This window comes from Neolamprologus multifasciatus, chromosome 7 (genome assembly GCF_963576455.1).
Source record: "Neolamprologus multifasciatus chromosome 7, fNeoMul1.2, whole genome shotgun sequence".
NCBI lineage: Eukaryota > Metazoa > Chordata > Actinopteri > Cichliformes > Cichlidae > Neolamprologus > Neolamprologus multifasciatus.
In genome coordinates this window covers 39,638,781-39,653,602 of record NC_140445.1, presented here as the reverse complement: position 1 = coordinate 39,653,602, position 14,822 = coordinate 39,638,781, and the positions used below count along the sequence as shown (strand labels likewise).

At 43.9% G+C, this 14,822-nt stretch overlaps 3 long non-coding RNA genes across 3 annotated transcripts in view; 2 read left to right on the top strand and 1 right to left on the bottom strand.

The window, feature by feature from the left end:
• Window positions 1-346: 346 nt before the first annotated feature.
• The window catches only part of LOC146514855 (uncharacterized), a 133,847-nt gene continuing 119,371 nt past the window's right edge, over window positions 347-14,822 (top strand). The window contains exon 1 of the long non-coding RNA XR_014875417.1: window positions 347-772. This is a non-coding gene — a long non-coding RNA (uncharacterized LOC146514855). The remainder of the gene's footprint in view (window positions 773-14,822) is intronic.
• Window positions 11,695-13,005, top strand: LOC146514861 (uncharacterized). The gene is made up of 3 exons (XR_014874927.1): window positions 11,695-12,262; window positions 12,431-12,494; window positions 12,892-13,005. It is a non-coding gene; the product is annotated as an uncharacterized LOC146514861 (long non-coding RNA).
• Window positions 12,051-14,580, bottom strand: LOC146514860 (uncharacterized). The gene is made up of 2 exons (XR_014874928.1): window positions 13,681-14,580; window positions 12,051-13,077 (listed from the first exon to the last, which is right to left on the bottom strand). It is a non-coding gene; the product is annotated as an uncharacterized LOC146514860 (long non-coding RNA).

Here is a 14,822-nt window from a genome sequence, read left to right as displayed (position 1 = left end):
AAAGTTCCCAATTGGTACAAAAGGACTTCTCTCTGTTAGCTTTGTTCCAATAATAAACAATTAGTTTATTAATCTGCATGTTAACTATTTTATCTTTTAGTAAAGAATTATTTAACTTCCAATAAGAGAATTTATGAGGTATATTATCCCCGCCTCCTCCATGTTAGCGGATGGGACTGGGGTCAGACTAAAATAAATTAATTCTCCTTAGATAATTTTTTTCCAAAGATTCTTTCTTTTGTTTTCAATAGTTCTTATCATGCTGATTGATGTCCAAGGGGTCTCCTTTCCCATAAGTTTGATTCTAATTCCTAATCCCAATTTAACATCGGTGATGTTAAATCAGCTTTATTTCAATATTGAGGGATAAAATTTATATTTCAGTTTGATGGTTCTGTTCTCTTTGTGATTACAGGAGCTGCCCTCAGATTCAGACCTCAGCACCACCCAGTGACAGCAGACAGATCATCCAACATGTTCATATGTTAACTGCAAAATGAACTGATGAAAACAGTATAAAGGTTAAAGTACCACACGTGCTGTAGTGAAAGCTGCAGCTTTATTGATAAAGTTAAAGACAAAAAAAACAAAAGGATTAATCACTCATGTAACTGTGTCACTATACATCAGCATTAACAGGACCTCAGTTTGGTGTTTCACAAAGCTGCTGATCTCAGACCTGCACAGCTTCCGTTTTAAACACTTGATGTACTCAGCTGCATGAAGAGCACATGAGATTTTCTTTAACACAATTAAATAAAACCTGATGAAGGTCAAAGGCTATTTGATATTTAAGCACTCTAATTAACAGATTGGAAATAGTGACATTAAAGGAAGAATATGCAGCACCACCCTGTCAGATGCCAGTGACGGTGGGGCTCAGTGATGAATCAGGTGAGCTGGATTCATGGCTGGATCAAGACATGGATTCCCCTGCTGTGGTCAGTGAGGGAAAAACAGAGGCGTTTTTATGTGTGAAGTTCATATTAATACAGGTTTTGTTTCTAGGCAATTCTGTGGACGCAGGCTCTGGGCGGAGCCAGGAGTTGAACAGATCTAACATGACAATTAAATTGATTTCATTCCCTGGCACAGGATGACAGGACTGGAGCAACGACACTGGATAGGAGAAAGTCTGATACTTTCTGAGATATGAGGTCACTAACCTTTTCTTTTAATTTTCTAGCTCCGTTGAATTGACACATGGGAATGTGTCAAAAAGGGGGGGAAGTTGAGTTTTAACGTCAAACAAGGGTTATATGACTTCGTTCTTCCGGACTGATAAAGTGTAGGAAATGCCTTGAGTGCAGAGGGCTAAATGCAAACACGCTTACAGACACATAAATTCTGATTAGAATAAGTTACTGGTCAGGAAGTCCTGAACATGTTGTGCTAAACCGATTTTGAATCACTAGAGGAACAATGGATAACAACATTAGATTATTAGGGCTAGGACGAGAGGTGTTTTGGTTTTCTGTCTCTTACAGAGAAAGGAACAGACACCAGACGAGGTCACAGATATATGAGGATCCTTCGCAGCAGAGACAGACACAGTGACTGCCAAGACACCAACTGGGTTCAAGTGTCATGGCGTTTGGGCTCCGACTAGTGACCTGGAGAGGATGACCGCAGTAAACACCACTTCTACAGCACGCCGGAAAAGAAGATCAACGTTTCCTAAACTTCAACCACTTGACCCGATATGGGGAAGCAACATACCCAAGGAATTCAAACTGTGGACTACTGGACAGAAAGTACTCCACACATTGTTCCCCTGGGTGGGAACCGGAAAAAACATGCTGAGGTTCGAAACTCTGGACTACCGCTTTGGACTCTTCTTGAATGCTTCGTGCAAGATCAACGAACAGCAGAATAAGGAAATCAATGCATTACGGAAATCAATGCATTACGGATCGCAGTGATGCAACATCGAGTAGCTTTGGACATGATACTAGCAGAGAAAGGGGGACTTTGTGTCCTCTTCAACAACACCTGCTGCACTTACATACCAGACAATGTACACTCATCAAACATGACTGACGCACTAAATGCTTTGAGACAGATTCAGCAGGCCCAAAATCAGGACTATGTGAGTGATACAAGTGACTGGTTTTCTTGGCTTTACACTGACCCCTGGCTACAGGTGCTAAAAAGACTGCTCATCGGAGTTGGAGTATTTTTACTTTTTTGTAACATGTATCCTGCCATGTCTAAAACTCATGATTAACTGCATAATCGTTTCCACTGTAGCTGCATACATAGCCGTGACAAATGATGATGATGATGACCCTGACCTGTTGGAATGTGAAGACTTTGTGTGATTAATGATGATGTGACAGAAAATGTATAACAAAATGTTACATACTGATATCTCACTTAAAATTTATGCTGACAACAGGAGGGAATGTCAATAGAAAATTGTACTGAGTAGTCAGTATAAGCTTTTAGTGATATAAGTTTATTGATGATAGAATACTGCATGATGACCTTTTCCTTGTTTAGAACTGATTGTTCTTTATGAAACGTGTTCTGATATTTGTATCTGAATCTTTCTACAGCGATAGTAAGAAGTTGAACAAGCAGTTCTGACCTTGCACACACACACACACATACATACATACATACATACACACACACACAATCACATACGCACATGCTCATGTCACTGAACGAATGTATTCATTTCTCTTGTATAAATAAAGAACGCAGACGGTGACAGGGCACAAGTCCGTGAGTGTCTCTTACGTGTAGGAGAGCTCTGTCACTTGTCCTCGCGAGTAAAGACAACTGCAGTGTTTGTGTTTTCTAACTCAAGTGTCTCAGCTGAAGAATTACGGGGTGATTTTAAGAAATCCCCTGTCACTGGAGAACGTGACATTCTTGCTTTGCCAGGTTGTGTTTATCATTCAGACCTGGGCCACTTTTGGAATTATGATCCTTGCTTGTTGTGGCTCAGGCTGTGTGATAACAAAGAAATCCCGACTTCAAAGGTACTGAGTGTCCGGACTGAAAAAGGGAACAGGATGCATCAGCTGATGGTTTAAATCCCTTATAGCTGTAGTGGATCTGTATCTGTGCCCCTCATGACATGTCAGTATTTTTTAAACCTCTCCACAACCTGTCCGTGATGTTCACCAAAACCAAACACAACATGGAAGAATGGAAGACATTCAAATGACAAACTAATGAGTAATCTGTTGCACCTAGAGATTTTACTGCCAACCCTCCTCTGCAGACCTCCTGTTAAATACCTGAGCTCTCAGCATGAGTCCAGACACCCTTCAGAGGCCGTTCATTACTGCTGCATGTGTCAGTGATTATAATATTTCAGTCATTCTCTACATCTCAGCCAAAGGCGAGGGCAGGAATGTAGATCCATGAGTAACCTGACAGTGTCACCCTTATGCTCAGCTCCCTTTCAGGAACCTGAAGTCTCCCTGACCCAGAGTGGACAGTCCACCCTCTTCCACTGAGCTTCAGATTAGGATGTGCTAATTTTTATCCCAGTCATTCTCCCTGCTGAAGACCACCAGGTCAGGGGACACCTGTGAAGCTAATAATTCAAACCATCATAAGGGCCCCATTGCATGTGGAGGCCCTAATTCTGCCATCTGTGCTTCCTTCTAACATTGTTATGTAGACACAGTCCAACATGCACAAAATGACCAGCAGCCTGAAACCACCGGATGAGTGCCAAATGCCCCGGGTAGTTTGGAGGACACAGTAAGGACTGTCAGAACTCATTCTTTATAAGCAACATGTCATTAATGCTTATTTTCTACATGCTTCCTGTTTGGTGATTGATCACCACGTCATATCAGTGAGAGGCTGCTCCATCATCATATGCTGCCCTGACACAGAAGCAGTGTTTTATAATGAGCAGCTCTTAGAGCATTGAATATTTATCTGATTTATTTGCGCTGCTGAAGTTTGAATGTCAAAAACTCCAGAGAGACCTGGTCACCAAGGAGTCCACGCTGACGCCTTCCGCTCCGCGGAAAAGCTCGGCGATCATCTGTCCACCGGAGAGCTGGAGGCCCGAGAATGCACACCATTTACCCACAAATGAATTTGTCAGGACCGAGTGATGTTATTGATCGTTGGGCTGATGAAGAGGAGCTTTATTGAATGTGAATGTGAGTCGGGGACAAGTAGCGAGAGAGTGAAGCCGAGGAGGAGGGGCGGTGCTGTCAGAGAAAGAGACATTAGTGACTCTGACAGCTCAGCGAGAGAGGGAGATGTGCAGAAAGAGATGGAGGGAAAGAGACGCGAGCCGAGCTGACAGCCCACAATCAGCTTCAGTGTGAAGCAGAGAGCATGCTGGGAGCCACAGCGCTGCGCAGACAGTACTCTGTCAACACGAACAAAACACGAGTCTGTCAGCTCACACAACACACTAATTTGTCTGTCACAGCAAATACATCAGCTTAATTACAAAGTTTACTGACAGCGAGTCAACAGGTGCAATACTTCCACTGTCATGTCTGTTCATAACATTAAGAGCACTGCAGCTTATTTCACTCACGGCTCATAGAGGAAGATGCGCCTTCAATAAACAGTCACCCCGCCTCACTTTGGCCGAGAAGCTGCTGGAAGACGTCTAGTCCCTGTCAGTACTCTTGCTGCAGCATTTTGGATTAATTGAAGGCTTTTCAGGGAGTTTTAGGACATCCTGATAATAATGAATTACAATAGTCCAGCCTAGAAAGAATAAATGCATGAACTAGTTTTTCAGCGTCACTCTGAGACAGAATATGTCTAATTTTAGAGACACTGTGCAAATGGAAGAAAGCAGTCTTACATATTTCTTTACTATGTTTTCTCTGAGCTGAAATAATGCTTCCAGGGTATAACTGGCTGTTTTTGAGTACTTTTGATTTGACCTCTATATTTCATCTTTAAAAACTGTTTATCTTGCCTTGTTTGGTATAATTCTTTTCAGCACAACCTCAAATATCTGAAATTTGATGTATTTTTTCATTTTGACATACTGTATTAGCACAATTGATCTAAATTTTTACTGTAAAAACCACAAACATGTTTAACGAAACATTTTCAGTATTTGAAATGCAAATAGAAATTGTACATTTCTAAAAGTTATGCACAAGTTTTGCAAACAACAAAGTAATGCGTTACTATTTATCTAAAAATGCAGCCAAGGCGTTTTTTATATAACTATAACTATTTAAAACTATTTAGAGAACAATCAGGTGTTCTGCATATTTATATATATATATATATATATATATATATATATATATATATATATATACGCTGGATAGCGTAGTGGTTAAACTACACGCCTTTGGAGCAGAGGATCGCAAGTTCCATTGCTGCCTGGGGCGCCTGTATCCAGTAAGGGTCCTAAGGCTAGACCCCCTATGCTAAGCGAGCCTACCGCAGACATGAGCGAGACAGATAAATATGAAGGCATGCCGGCTCGGACGTCGCCTGGATCAACAAGGTCCGCGTCAGGTGTTGAGGAACCAGGGCACCCTGACGAGAAGTGGGCTACTGGAACAAGAAGGCATCGGTGGGCAAGAGATGAAAACAGGGCGTTGTTGGAATGCTACTACGCAAGTAACCCTGGCGGAAGGGGCTACATGAATAGGATGAGGGACCTATGGATTCTTCGATACCCAACATCCACAATGACGGCGTAGCTCAGTGTTCCAACATTCGAAAGAAGGGACTGCTCTCACAGCTAGAGATTGACGAGGTACAACATAAATGCTACGGCAAGGAGGAGTCAGGACGCCAGGTCAGGGGGGAGATATCATCACCCCCACCCGAGATTGGGTACATAGCCCCAAGTGCGACAGGAGAAGGATCATTGAGTGCGAGAGGAACTGACCTGAAAGATAGGATCATGGCCAAGCTTGAAACCTGGACCCCCCCGTAGCCGTTACGTGAAGTACCCTCAGAAGGTCTGCTAGATGATGTTAATGCAGCACTACGGACGATAACTACAGCCACGATTACCGACACTAACAAGCTGATCTACAATACGGCAGCAGTGATCAGTACACTACAATACAAGTTGAACAGCCACAAGGGGCAGTACCCTCCAGGCTAGAGGGCAAGATCAAAGTAGCACGGAGGGAGGTTAGCCAACTAACGGAGTTGCAGAAAGGTGCGACAAAGAAGGTGCATAAGAAATACAGCAAGCTGTCCATACCTGAGGCCCTGGAAACTGCCAAGCAAAGACTCACAGCCTTGGCCAGCCGCTTGAGGAGGTACACCAGAGAGATAGAGGAGAGAATAAAGGAGAATAAACCAGCTGTTCTCCACAGAACCAGCAAAGGTGTACTCTCAGTGGCAAGGGAACAATAATAAGAGAACAGCACCACCACCGGAGCAATACTGGAAGAGCATATGGGAGAAGGACGCAACCCATAACGGCTAGTGGATCTGAGGGCAGACCATAGCGACCTCCCTGAACAGGGTCCAGTAACCATCACAGTGGCAGATATCCAAGAAAGGGTCTCCAGTATGAAGAGTTGGACAGCACCAGGGCCCGACATGGTTCACGCCTACTGGCTGAAGAAGCTGACTGCACGAGCATCTGGCAGCACAAATGAACCAGCTGCTAGTTGATGAGAGACGGTCGGACGGTCCTGATCCCCAAGGACCCCAAGAAGGGACCAGTCCCCTCCAACTACCGACCAATAACCTAGTCAGTCAGTACTACATGGAAGCTCCTGTCAGGCATCATATCGGCTAAGATGAACAGGCACATGGGTCAATACATGAGCGGGACACAGAAAGGAATTGCAAAACACCAGCTACTGGTAGACAGAACAGTCAGCCGAGACTGCAAGACCAGACTAACCAACCTGTGCACTGCCTGGATTGATTACAAGAAGGCCTATGACTCAATGCCCCACAGCTGGATACTGGAATGCCTAGAATTGTACAAGATCAATGGGACCCTAAGAGCCTTCATCAGGAACTCAATGGGGATGTGGCGTACAACACTAGAGGCCAACTCCAAGCCCATAGCACAAGTCACCATCAAGTGCGGGATCTACCAGGGAGATGCTCTGTCCCCACTGCTGTTCTGCATAGGCCTGAACCCCCTCAGTGAGATCATTAACAAGACTGGCTACGGATACCGACTACGGAACGGAGCAGTTGTCAGCCACCTCCTGTACATGGATGACATCAAGCTGTATGCCAAGAGTGAACGAGACATCGATTCACTGATCCACACTACCAGGCTATACAGCAATGACATTGGAATGTTCGGGCTGGAGAAGTGTAGTCGGATGGTAACAAAGAGAGGGAAGGTAGTCAGAACTGAGGGGATTGAACTACCAGAAGGCAACATTGCAGACATAGAGGACAGTTACAAGTACCTGGGGATCCCGCAGGCGAATGGGAACCATGAAGAGGCCGCTAGGAAAGCTGCAACCACCAAGTACCTGCAGAGGGTCAGGCAAGTCCTGAGGAGTCAGTTGAACGGTAAGAACAAGATCCGGGCCATCAACACGTACGCCCTGCCCGTGATCAGGTACCCTGCTGGGGTAATAGGCTGGCCAAATGAGGAGATAGAAGCCAGTGACATAAAGACAAGAAAGCTCCTTACCATGCATGGAGGGTTTCACCCCAAGTCCAGCACCCTGAGGCTGTACGCTAAGCGGAAGGAAGGGGGTCGGGGACTGGTGAGTGTCAGCACCACAGTCCAGGATGAGACAACGAACATCCAAGAATACATCACGAAGATGGCCCCAACTGACAGCGTGCTCAGTGAATACCTCAGGCAGCAGAAACCCAAGAAAGAGGAGGGAGACGAGGAACCATCATGGAAGGACAGGCCCCTGCACGGTATGTACCACCGGCAGATAGAGGAGGTGGCTGATATCCAGAAATCCTACCAGTGGCTGGACAAAGCTGGACTGAAAGATAGCACAGAGGCACTAATCATGGCAGCACAAGAACAAGCTCTGACTACAAGATCCATAGAGGCTGGGGTCTATCACACCAGGCAAGACCCCAGGTGCAGGCTGTGTAAAGATGCCCCAGAGACAATCCAGCACATAACAGCAGGGTGCAAGATGCTAGCAGGCAAGGCATACATGGAACGCCATAACCAAGTGGCCAGCATAGTGTACAGGAACATCTGTGCCGAGTATAACCTGGAAGTCCCGAGGTCAAAATGGGAAATGCCCCCAAGGGTGGTGGAGAATGACCGAGCTAAGATCCTGTGGGACTTCCAGATACAGACGGACAAAATGGTGGTGGCTAACCAACCGGACATAGTGGTAGTAGACAAACAGAAGAAGACGGCCGTAGTGATCGATGTAGCGGTTCCGAATGACAGCAATATCAGGAAGAAGGAACACGAGAAGCTGGAGAAATACCAAGGGCTCAGAGAAGAGCTCGAGAGGATGTGGAGGGTGAAGGTATCGGTGGTCCCCATGGTAATCGGAGCACTAGGTGCGGTGACTCCCAAGCTAGGCGAGTGGCTCCAGCAGATCCCGGGAATAACATCGGAGATCTCTGTCCAGAAGAGCGCAGTCCTGGGAACAGCTAAGATACTGCGCAGGACCCTCAAGCTCCCAGGCCTCTGGTAGAGGACCCGAGCTTGAAGGAAGCTCGGGTCCTCTACCAGAGGCCTGGGAGCTTGAGGGTCCTGCGCAGTATCTTAGCTGTTCCCAGGACTGCGATCTCCGATGTTATTCCCGGGATCTGCTGGAGCCACTCGCCTAGCTTGGGAGTCACTGCACCTAGTGCTCCGATTACCACGGGGACCACCGTTACCTTCACCCTCCACATCCTCTCGAGCTCATCTCTGAGCCCTTGGTATTTCTCCAGCTTCTTGTGTTCCTTCTTCCTGATATTGCTGTCATTCGGAACCGCTACATCGATCACTACGGCCGTCTTCTGTTTGTCTACCACCACTATGTCCGGTTGGGTAGCCACCACCATTTTGTCCGTCTGTATCTGGAAGTCCCACAGGATCTTAGCTCGGTCATTCTCCACCACCCTTGGGGGCATTTCCCATTTTGACCTCGGGACTTCCAGGTTATACTCAGCACAGATGTTCCTGTACACTATGCCGGCCACTTGGTTATGGCGTTCCATGTATGCCTTGCCTGCTAGCATCTTGCACCCTGCTGTTATGTGCTGGATTGTCTCTGGGGCATCTTTACACAGCCTGCACCTGGGGTCTTGCCTGGTGTGATAGACCCCAGCCTCTATGGATCTTGTAGTCAGAGCTTGTTCTTGTGCTGCCATGATTAGTGTCTCTGTGCTATCTTTCAGTCCAGCTTTGTCTAGCCACTGGTAGGATTTCTGGATATCAGCCACCTCCTCTATCTGCCGGTGGTACATACCGTGCAGGGGCCTGTCCTTCCATGATGGTTCCTCGTCTCCCTCCTCTTTCTTGGGTTTCTGCTGCCTGAGGTATTCACTGAGCACGCTGTCAGTTGGGGCCATCTTCGTGATGTATTCTTGGATGTTCGTTGTCTCATCCTGGACTGTGGTGCTGACACTCACCAGTCCCCGGCCCCCTTCCTTCCGCTTAGCGTACAGCAGTGTTGGGTAAGTTACTTTAAAATAGTAACTTAGTTACATTACTAGTTACTTCTATCAAAAGTAACTCAGTTACTTCAAGTTACTCGTTACTTTCAAAGTAACTAGTTACTAGGGAAAGTAACTTTGGTTTTACTCAGAATTCTCTTGTTAATGTGTTGCTTCCATAACTTTGCCAGTCTTCTAGCTTGCTTACTTGCCACAAGTGCACTGTGCCACCTACCAATAGAAAGGAAAGATAATACATATTTCCACGAGAGAAATCCCACGCCTGGACCGTCATTGACTGCTGCCAGGATTCTAGCCTACGTCACAGCGTCATGTGCGCCTTTTACATCCAACACAAAAAACTGCAGTCGTGGTGCTTTGATTGTACTCAGAACTCGGAAATTCTGCCTTCTGAATAGGAAGATGTAGGTAACACCAGACTGCAGATGAGCTGCATACAGGGCTGGACGGGGACAAAAAATCGGCCCGGGCATTTTGACTAGAGACCGGCCATTATAGGAAAAATCATAAAGCTTTTGAATGAAAACAAACGCTGTTGTGACAGTGATGTTCACTGTTTTGATGGTATATATGCATCAATCGTTTGTTGTAAGATTCAGATAATTATTTTTTAAAAGCTAGACATTTTAAATGAGAATAAGAAAGAAAAGTATTTCTTTGTGCCCACCTCTCCCTGTTAATGCCCCACCTGGCGCCCCTGGCAAAACTTTGCTAGATCCGCTCCTGCACAGTTACCAGCTGTCAGCCACCTAAAAAGGATCCTGGGGTTATCTGTCTCTCAGAAACAGTTCATAACTTCCCTTCAACTCATTCATGTCACCTAAAAGGTAAACCTGTATCTCCATCACCTGTTCAGCTCTGATGATTCAGTAAGGACATCTCCTGGTTTCATGTTTCCCTCTCACCAGATAAACAAACCGATATCATGACCAGCAGCTTTTTTGCAGCTGTGGCTCCAGCAAACATCAGCTGATACTAGAAATGAATATTAAATAAATTCTAACAACTGCTGATCAAGCTTAAACGTGCTGCTGTTGTTTAACGCGACATCGGCTGGTTTCCTCTTTCTGGCGCAAAGTGGGCGATAAACAAACAAGAGAGCCGATCAGCTGATCATTGATCAGTTTTCATGATTGAAGTAGAAACGGGAGAGGGAGGGGGGAGAATGAGAGAAGAAGAGGCAGCTGTGCAGCAAAGACACAGAATAACTCCAGCTTTGTGCCTTTTTCAATGTAGCCGAATTATGGGACAAACTGTTCATTTTCACCTCAATAAGAAATGCGTAATATTTTCTCTGAATACCAGACAACTCTAATAACTTATGAACAAAATAAAGTTTAACATCGTTAACATCATAGCACCCACCCAGCTGTATAGAAACTCCGTCATGCTAGCTAGTAAAACGGAAAAAGTCAGCACAACAAAAATAAACTCCACCTAAACTTATATCTTATATCTGACCCAGATAGACTGCAGGTCATAACTTCTTACCTGTAGTTCAGTTCACACTTGGACCGGCGGCCGCCTCAGGTCTCTTTTCCTTCTCTTCCACCTGCTGGCCTCCAACACTTGCTAATGTTATTGAATCTGTGGAAGCTCCGCGATAGCCACCGCACGAAGTAACGAGTAACGACCCTATCTAAATCCCAGTAACGACTAACGCGTTCCTGATTTTGGCATAATAACAAGTTACCGTGCTCGTTACCACAATAATAACGTAGTTACTGTAACGCGTTACTTAATAACGCGTTAGTCCCAACACTGGCGTACAGCCTCAGGGTGCTGGACTTGGGGTGAAACCCTCCATGCATGGTAAGGAGCTTTCTTGTCTTTATGTCAGTGGCTTATATATAAGCCATTATATATATATATATATATATATATATATATATATATATATATATATATATATATATATATATATATATGTGTGTGTGTGTGTGTATATATATATATATATATATATATATATATATATATATATATATATATATATATATATATATATATATATATCATGTTTAACCTGAGTAGCAAAAGACCGCAGGGGGTTACGCCAAGAGTAGTTAGCTGTGCTCGCGGACTCTATCAAGCCTTGACCTCCCGGTCGCTGGTGGATAACAAAGCTCTCCGAAAACGTGGCACTTTTGCAAATATGTGATATTTTGATAAATTAAGTAGATATTTGAGGATTACACGGCTACATTCTCGCCTGAAAATATCTTAAAAGGTTATTTTGTGACCCAGAAAGGGTAATCTGGGGAAAAGGAGGATCGCATTTGTCGGCCACGGTTGTCAGAGCCTGTGCATACTTGTAAGCGCGGCAATGGCGGAGGAGCGCGGCTAAAAACGTATTACTTTTTCTGGGTCACAAAATAAACTTTTAAGATATTTTCAGGTGAGAATGTAGCTGAGTAAAGTTCAAATATCTGCTCGATTTATCAAGACATCACATATTTGCAAAATTGCTCAGACGTTTTCGGAGACGTCCATTTTTTTCATGCTTTGTGGCAGCTTTTGAACATCTGTGGCATCTATTAATGTCAAATCTAGCCTTTATTTAACAACATAAGCAAACTCTATGTTACAATGATTGCACAGCCATTAAGGATCAAATCAGTTTCTGAAAAATGTTCTGTTTTTTCTCCCTCTGCTTGCTTCTTACTGTCTTTGAGGCTCGGGACCAGCACTCCTGTTGTTGGACAGAAAGACATCAGTAAGTATTTTGATTTTCCAATATATTAGCAACTGTCAGTGACATTTATATTAGTCAGGCTGAACTTTAATCATACTTTAGATCAGCCTGTTTTACTTATTGTTTTATTTGTGCTTTGGTTTGGGGAAGTTGTTTCCTTACTGATCTTTTCCTGTCTTCTGTTATTAGACTTGAGATATGACTGCACTATACTGTTGCTGGTGACTCCAGTTAATTCTACAAGACATGCTGTGTAAGTAAACAAACAACAACAGTTTGTCTGCATTTCTTGAAAGATCACATCCTCCAAACTTAGTTTAGAAGGTCTACACTGTATATAGTGAATTCTGCAAGTTTTCTAACAGCAAAATTTGTTTTGTGTCCAAATCATTTTGCACATCATTAGAATGAAAGTTATTGGCCATGTTTGCATAGCCCTTTTTAAAATGATGCTTTCATGACATTATTGTGTGTTGGGTGGTGGTCACGGCTATCCAGACTGACAATTGGGGCATTGAATGTCACCTCTCCGGTGGGGAGGGAGCCTGAGATTGTCTAAATTGGAGTCTGTTTTATACCAAATGCAGAAAAAAATGTTTTAAGAAAGCAATTAAGTTCATGTTACAAAAAATATGATTGTTTGCTTGCAGGACACCAGGAGAGATGAGTCCTCCGTCACAGATGGTGTGGTCAGTGAAGATGGTCGCCTGCAGGTTCAAGCTCATTGCATCTCCAACCCACATCCACTACCACTGTACTTAAGGGAAGTTAAAGACTTTCTTCTGCACCTACATTTGGATCACCTCGATCCATGATAGTCATTCAGGCAGTAATGCCTGGTGTCACGGTCCTGGGTCAGTGACCCAGTGTTTTGAGTTTCTTGTGCCTCTGAGTTTTTTTTGTATTATGTTCTTAGTTCTCTTTGTTGTCCCAGCTTATTCTTTAGTGTAGTGTCCTATTCGGTTTTCTTGTATTCTGTTTAGTTCTCTGAGTATTTAGTAGCTGCCCTCTGTGTCTCTTTGTTGTTGGTGTTGTCTGTGTTTCTTAGTTGCTCTGTCTCCCCTAGTCTAGTTTGCGTCTGTGCTAATTCCTGTTTTACTTTGAAGGTCCGTGTCTTATGTGAATGTGTCCTGCTTTCCTTGTCTCGTCAGTCCTGATTTCTCCCAGCTGTGCCCTCCTTCTGTGTCTCATTCCCCTCGTTACTTCCCAGTGTATTTAAACCCTGTGTTTCTCTGAGTCAGTGTCGTGTCGTCCCTCTTGCTGTGTGGATCTCCCTGTGAGTTTTAGTTCTTTGTTTCCCAGTTTAGCTTAGTTTACTTTGTATGTTCGTTTTTCTGTGACCAGCAAATAAAGCTGTGATTTTGAGTTCATCCCCTGAGTCTGTGAGTCCTGCACTTTGAGTCCTCATCTCCTGCCTGCCACACAGCGTTTCATGACACCTGGACTGGAAACAAGCCATCCTTAAAATATTACAACATTCCAGCTCATGTGTTGGAATGAAAAACAAATGTGTTGTTTAAATCAGAGACTGCACTTGTGACAGAACAACAAATATTTTATTTTGATTATATAAGTAATGTAAGTACAAAACAAACTTGTGGTAGGCCTAAACTTATTTTCAGAATAATTACATCTGAGACTTTGTTTCATTGTAAGATTATAACAGTGATGGCAATATAATTGTTTGTTGTTCAGCAGAACAGTGTCCAGTATGTTAGGTTTTGTATTGTTGATTGTCATTTATGCTTAGAAATATTTAACCATATATGCTTAGAGGTGTATAATTAATTGTGTAGTGATAGGATGTGTGATCTTTAGCAGGCTGCAAAGGCTTGGTGCGCATTCCAGAGTGTTCTGGAATCCACACCTACATCCTGGGAGCATGGGAAGAGTTTGTACCTTGTTTTATTGTTTTATGGTAGGATAAACGTGGCTATATCTGTTTTAGTCTAAGTGCCTTTTGTTTATATGAACTGCTGGACTTTCCAGACCAGTAGGTTTAGGGAAGTCATTTATGGGGTCACACTCTGACACCCCCCCCCCCCCCCCCCCCCCCCCACACACACACACACACACACACAGGCAAGGTACTCTTTGTTTGTATATAGATGTCGTATGTTAATGAACCTATGCATATTCATGTAACCTCAATAAAAGAGCAGTGTTACGGGGGAGCGGACGAGAGCAACTGGGGCCAAGCGAAGGAACGGCGTTTGTCCGGTTCTCTCCCGTGCACGAGAAACATGAAGAACTTTGCCTACTTCGTGTCTTGCTTTGCTGTGTAATTATATTGTCTTCAACGTTCCAGCGAATAGGTTCAAGCTACAAACCTATCAGATTGTAATAAAGAAAAGGCCGTTCACAGATTACGAAAGACTGCATACTGGCTGTACCTATCACAGTATGTTGGCTGTTATACTTTGTTGTATTTGAAAATAAAAGTTGGGCTCATTTTAACATAATTACAAAAAGTGTTGTTAATTATTTTTAATCATATTCAGGTTACAACAAATTGTTTTTTCATTTAGTTGAACTTGAAATGTTTGTCAGTAAGTAAACAATTAGTATTGTACAGTCAGAA